At 36.6% G+C, this 7,203-nt stretch overlaps 1 non-coding gene across 1 annotated transcript; it reads right to left on the bottom strand.

Annotated features, from left to right (window-relative positions):
* Window positions 1-314: 314 nt before the first annotated feature.
* LOC118143423 (U6 spliceosomal RNA) lies at window positions 315-418 on the bottom strand. The gene has a single exon (XR_004727642.1). It is a non-coding gene; the product is annotated as a U6 spliceosomal RNA (small nuclear RNA).
* Between the last annotated feature and the right edge of the window lie 6,785 nt (window positions 419-7,203).

The following is a 7,203-nucleotide window of genomic DNA, read 5'->3' on the forward strand; positions in this document are numbered from 1 at the left end:
AGAGGCTAAGGCTGCAGTGAGTTGTAATTGGGCCACTGAACTCCAGCCTGGGCAATAGACTGAGACCCTGTCTCTAAATAAATAAACAAAATTTGAAGAAATAAAAACCTGGAAGTGAAATGACTGTGTAATATTTAAAAAAATATTTAAACACAAAGACAGGAGAGAGAAACATACAACTAACACTTAGATTCATAAATGAAAATGAACTTTAATAATATAAAAAGTAAAACATTAGTGATAAAGATGAAGTATCCTTTAATCCCCTTTTCCATCCTCCCTCCAGACTCTCATCTCTTCCAGCACAAAGACTGAAAAATACGGAATGATTCACAAATGTGTGAACCACCGTTGCACATGGACCATGTTGATCTCTGTACTGTTCCAATTTTAGTATATATATTAATGAAGCAAGCACCAAGCTTTTATTTTATACTTAAAAAACACCCTTGAAGAAACTAGCCAAGGTTATACGTTATAGCTTCTTTATGACAATAACCCTTTTAGACTCCAAAATATCTTCATAGAACAGAAAAGGCAGATACAGACATTAAAAGAAAGAAGAATGAGAAAACAGAAAGGCCGAATTGAATAGCGGGCTAATCGGAGCTATGTTTTTCTAGATAGTCATTTCATTTTCTCTGTTGATTTTACCCGACATTTAAAGTATTAAAAGTTAAAATTTCAGAAATCTTCTACATATGCATCTACAAACCATTACTAATTTTGTCACTGTTCCCAAATTAGCCAGACTGGTCTGTGTTCTGAGCTGTGAAGAAAAGGCAGTAAAAAAGATATTGTTTCCTTTACCGTAACCCATTGTTTTATGTGAGTGTCACAGTGACTATTTCACAATCTGATTTGAGAAGAGGTCCTTCTGTCAAACTTGCTCATACTTTGGGTGAACTCTGTGTTTACGCAGAACACAAGTTGGTTATGAGGATGTGGATTTATTCCTACTATAGGATGTCACAAAACTAGAAGCTGGTCTAACAGAATCCCCAAATTAAGAAATATGAGATTTTCTAAAGGTCTGTAACTTTTTAATACGTTTTACATTCCAAACTGTATATATGACAGTATCAGTTTCTATAGAGCAACGATTTTGATTCATTTGGAAGAACGAGTCTTGGACCCTCATCAATCTAAATATTCTTCAGCCCTGGCAACATGGTGAAAGTCTGTCTCTACTAAAAATATATATATATATATATATATATTATGCACACACACATACATATATATATATATAAAAAATTAGCCAGGCATAGTGGTGTGTACCTGTAGTCCAAGCTACTAGGAGGCTGAGGTGGGAGGATCACTGAAGCCCAGGAAGTGGAGGTTTGCAGTGAGCCAAGATCATGACACTGCACTCCAGCCTGGGCAGCCTGGGCAACAGAGTGAGACCTTTTCTAAGTAAATAAATAAATATTCTAGCACAAGTTTTAGATAATATAATTATATAAAAACAACAAGATATAAATTTACTGCCATTTAAATGATACATTTTGAATTAACTCCTATAAAGTATTTTATATAACCAAAAGCATACATCACAAAGCTAGAAATTATTTATGTAACAGTGAACCCTTGAAACACAAAGTATTTATTTCTTAACATCTGTACTATTTTATTAGTTAAGCTGTGAATAATGTGTGTTTCATTGCTTTCAGTAATGTAAAAAGTTGTTTTAAGCTAAAATAATCAAATAATAGATGTCATTACATATATGTATAAGCAATGAGAGATTTCATCCGGAATTAAAGGGAAAGTTTTCCAAGATATCAATTATATCCCTGTTTAAAATAATGACAATATGAATAATGTACCACCCTATATAGGTATGTTTTACTTAATCTGATAAATGGAGCAAGGAAGAAGAAAGCTTCCATAAATACCTCTAAAAAGCCCTATAGGAGAAACTATTGTTTTAGAATCAAAAGGATTTAAGCTTTGACTGGTAACATATAAACAGAATCAGGGAGGAGCCATTTAATAAGATGTGCTGGTATTCAACTTACCTATTACCGTCCTTCCTAAATTCTGAGTAACAACTCATTATACAAATGAATTTCGTCTTAGAGAAATGTGCTTCATGTTTAATTTTTAATATATGCTTCTTACTTTCTAATCCAAATAAACCCCACTTCAGAAATGTAGACACTGAAGCTGGGCACACTGGCTGATGCCTGTAATCCCAGCACTTTCAGAGGCAGAGGACGGCGGATCATCTGAGATGATCATCGATGCCAGCCTGGCCAACAGAGTGAAACCCTGTCTCTACTAAAAATCCAAAACTTAGGTGTGTGTGGTAGTGCATGCACGTAATCCCAGCTACTGGGGAGGCTGAGGCAGGAGAATGGCTTGAACCCGGGAAGCAGAGCTTGCAATGAGCCAAGAAGGTGCCACTGCACTCCAGTCTGAGTGACAGAGCAGGACTCTGTCTTTAAAAAAAGAAAAAAAGTAGACACTAGAGAAGTGTAAAAAAATTATTCATTAACTAGGCACAGTGGTTTTCTCCCATAATCCCAGCTACTGGAGGGGTTGAGGTAGAAAAGAAAACTTGAGGCCAGGACTTCAAGACAAGCCTGGGAAATTCCATCTCTACAAAAAATAAAAATAATAAATATTGTACATTATTATTTTATAAAGGTACATTTTTTTAAATTCTACTTTAAGTTCTGGGGTACATGTACAGATCCTGCAGGATTGTTACATAGGTATATACATATCGGGTAGTTTGCTGCATCCATCCCCTGGCTGTCACCTACATTAGGTATTTCTCCTAATGCTATCCCTCCCCTATACTGCACACCCCCTGCTATCCCTCCCCTAGCCCCTCCACCCCTCAACAGGCCCAGGTGTATGATGTTCCCCTCCCTGTGTCCATGTGTTCTCAATGTTGAACACCCACTTAAGAGTGAGAGCATGTGGCGTTTGGTTTTCTGTTCTTGTGTCAGTTTGCTGAGAATGATGGTTTTCAGCTTCATCATTTTCTTTTAAGCTTACCCTCAATCATCATTAACATTCAAGAGAGAGAGTATAAAAAAGTCATTCATATACAGGTGTATAATGGAAATTTATTGTGATGCCCTTAACCTAGGGTTGTTTTGGACGTGTGGTGTTAGAATCACTTGCATCATTGAATCACCTAGAAAGCTTGTTAAAGAATTACTTTCCCACGTTCCACCCCGAGTCAGACTCACTGAATCAGAATCACCAGACTGGGTGTGGCTTGGAAGTCTGCATCTGAAACAGGACTATCTGGTGATACTGGTGGAGGCAGTGGAAGGAGGGACTTTCAAGTAACATTGTTTTAGGAGCTAATGTCAAGTTTCTCTAAGGTTTGCTCTATAAAGCTTCCTTATAGTACATTTCAATGTAATACCAGGGATATCTATATTTTGTGAGGCTTTTTTTTTTTTTGATGGAGCTAGTTAATGGAGTTAATGATGTTCTCTCTTGTTGCCTAAACTGGAGTGCCATGGCACGATCTCGGCTCACTGTAGCTGAGATTACAGGCACCCACCACCATGTCCAGCTAATTTTTTGTATTTTTAGTAGAGATGGGGTTTCACTATGTTGGCCAGACTGGTCTTGAACTCCTGACCTCAGGCAATCCACCTGCCTCGGCCTCCCAAAGTGCCGTGATTACAGGAGTGAGCCACTATGCCCGGCCTGTGAGGCTTCTTTTTAAACTAATCATTCACAACCAGTGGAACTGCCCATAATAATGGCAGTCCTTATGGAGTCACTAAATTAGCCCCATCCCCAATTTGATACTAAACCATTTAAAGCTACTTAAATGGTGACTGCTGCACACAGTTGTGTAACAGCACTGATTAGCCATGATACATAATTTATATTTTTTGTGCTATTTAATGTTCTCTTTTAATAAGCATAAAAATCTCATTCCTTTCTCATATGCCCCACTTTCGGGGTATGGCACCTACACCACAGCCCCATTAAGAATAACTATTATTTTTAGAAGGGCATGGTGGCTCATGCCTATAATCCTAGCACTTTGGGAGGCCAGGGAAAGAGGTTCACTTGAGTCCAGGACCAGCCTGGGCAACACAGTGAAATCCTGTCTCTACAAAAAATAAAAATAAATAAAAATTAGCCAGGCATGGTGGCACACACTTGTGTACCCAACTACTTGGGAGTCTAAGGTGGAAAGATCACTTGTGCCTGGGAAGTCAAGGTTATAGTGAGCCATGATGGTACCACTGTACTCCAGCCTGGGTGTCAGAGTGAGACCCTATCGCAAAAATAAATAAATAAATTTCAGATACCTATTTGCATCAATAAAAAGGCAGATACTGAGTCAAGTTGCCATTATTTATCTTGAGTCTAATTTTAGAGTTTATACAATTGACTACAGAAGTAATGAGGTTAGTTAATGATGTGAGGACTCTGGGGTATCACCTGGAACCAAGAGAGGGATCATTATGTGGTTGTAAGTTCATGTCTATTCTCTAATCATATTATCTCTATATATCTCTCTCCTGTATCCAGAATCATTCTTTGCTGCTGTCTCCAGAACTACAAGTCAGTTATCTCTGATCATCATTTGCTAATATATATATATATCTATCTAGATAATGCTCAGTTGTTATACTGTCTCACAGACCTTCTAAGTCTTTAAAATCTTACCTCTTGATGTTTATTTTTCAGTGAACTTCCTCCCACTCAAGCATGGAATCCTTTGCCCCTTCTCCTCTCACACATCCTCTATCTTCATGTTCAGATACTACCAGGGATAGTGTATGCGCTCTGTACTGTAGCTTAAACATTTCTTGTCTAGACTTTGATCTTGGTTGGCCTTCATCAAGTAAGTTTAAAAGTGAATCCTCAGGTCCCTAAACAGTATATCTTTTTGCTTTCTCTTCTCCACACAATATAAAGTTTAAATGGTCTTTGGGGATTAATACAAAACACTCTTGTATTAGTCCATTTTCATAATGCTGTTCAAGAACAACCGGAGACTGGGTAATTTATAAAGAAAAGGGGTTTAATTGATTCACAGTTCTTCATGGCTGGAAAGATCTTAGGAAACTTACAATCACGGCAGAAGACAAAGAGGAAGCACATCTTACACAGCGGCAGGAAAGAGAGAGAAGGCAGAAGTGCCGCACTTTTAAACCATCAGATTTCCTCAGAACTCATTCACTATCACAAGAACAGCAAGGAGGAAATCTTCCCCCATGAACCAATCACCTCCCACCAGGCCCCTCCTCTGACACATGGGGGTTACAGTGAGAGATGAGATTTGAGTGGGGACAGAGAGCCAAACCATATCAACTCTCATTTTCTAAAATAAGAAAAAGTAACTAACATGAACATCTTAATCCAATACATTGGAAAGCTCTTCCCTCTTATTGTCACAGGATTTAGAGGTTATGGAATATTTACAAGGTGTATAATGAGAATATAGAGATAATGCTTTTTATTTGGGGGAGCTGTTTATTTTATTGAGGGTCCCAAATTGAGATAGAAATCCAAAATTTCAAAACCTAAGTCATATTGAATACTTAAAAGACAGGAAAAGCATAAAGAATAATAAATAGGAAAATGAACTGAAACTAAAATGCTATTAGAAAATTTTTAAAAAAGGAAGTCACTGAACTATTTTCAAAGTGACATATCAGAAAGAGAAAGTTTCAAATACCTAAAGCTAGTGAGGCAGTCCCAAAAACCAATAAGGAGAAAAATCACCCTAAAAAATGATGGATGATTTAATCAGGACAACTAAAATTAAATCGGAAGGAGAGAAGGCACACAGGTAGTAAAATATGTCAGACCAGATTCTGCAGAGCTAGAAAAAAATGAGAGTATTGAATTCTTTAATAATAAATGGAATCCTCTAAGTATTAAAAGAAACTAATAGACTTTTCCAGTTATGCACAAAAGGCATTCATTAACAATAGCACATTAGCATTCATTAAAATTTTTTGGATGCTCTTAAGAGATTCTAAAGCTTTCATTTGCCTTTTAATACACAAATTACACTGTGATTTGTCTGTCATTTTAAGTAGGTCAGCGAATACCTGAGTTTCACTGTTCCTTCATCTTTTGCAAGATTTCAACAAATAGTGCATACATATTTCAGTGAATTAGACATGATTAAATAATACTTATGTCCTACTGGAAAAATGCATTGGTGACCAAATTCTGTAACTTCTAAAGTATGTGACCCTGACAAACTCAATAGGAAGCTATAGGGAAGCTCAAAGTGTACAATAACATATTACTTGAAAATTACATATTACCGTTTTTGCTCTCATGGCTTTCAGTCATATTATTATTATATCAATGTAATATTATCATATGTATTTCTCTGAAATATCTCCCATCCTTTTTAGTTTGTAGTTAACTTGCAGGATCTTATTATGTGTGTAGTCACCATATAATACTAATGGTTCTATGTTTACTTTTGTCAGTTTTTTCTGCTATAAGTACAATTTCAGTACTATTATGAACCAAAAACATATTTTAGACTGTCCTGGCAACTTACTTTGGTGTTGGCATACTTCATAACATTTATCACAACGTATTTGCTAGTGGGTATATATGTTGCAGGTTAAAAATTAAAAATGACAGACATGGACCTTTGGAGCACAATGCCTTCTGAGCCAAGATTTTGCATATTTCTCTTTTGAAAGATGCCACTTAGTTCTATCCGGTTTAATAAACTGTGAAAAGAAATCTTCTGCCTGACTTGCCTGTGCTATCTGCAGCAACTCAATCTGAAAGCTAGTTTCAATTTTTTCCATTAAAATGAGGGATTATTAGCTTATTCTAAACTGATCTCCCAAATATTTGTCTACTAATTCTCTTCTAGTATAACAGAGTTTATCTAATCATTTAATAAAGTAATTAAATTATTTATTGATCAGGACAAGAAGGATCATTATATTGTTTTTAAATTCATAAATACGCATTCAGATCTGCTAAATATCATGAAGCAAATATAATTTCCTATAAAATTCTGGGTTTACCAACCTGGGCAACATAGTGAAACCATGTCTCTACAAAAAAATAAAAAAAAATTAGCTGGGTGTGGTGGTGTGTGCCTGAGGTCCTAGCTACTTAGGGGGCTGAGGCTGGACAATTGCTTGAGCCTAGAATGTCAAGGCTGCAGTGAGCTAAGATCACACCACTGCTCTCCAGGCTAGGCAACAGAGTGAGACCCTGCCTCAA

Source organism: Callithrix jacchus, chromosome 7 (genome assembly GCF_049354715.1).
Source record: "Callithrix jacchus isolate 240 chromosome 7, calJac240_pri, whole genome shotgun sequence".
Classification (NCBI taxonomy): Eukaryota; Metazoa; Chordata; class Mammalia; order Primates; family Cebidae; genus Callithrix; species Callithrix jacchus.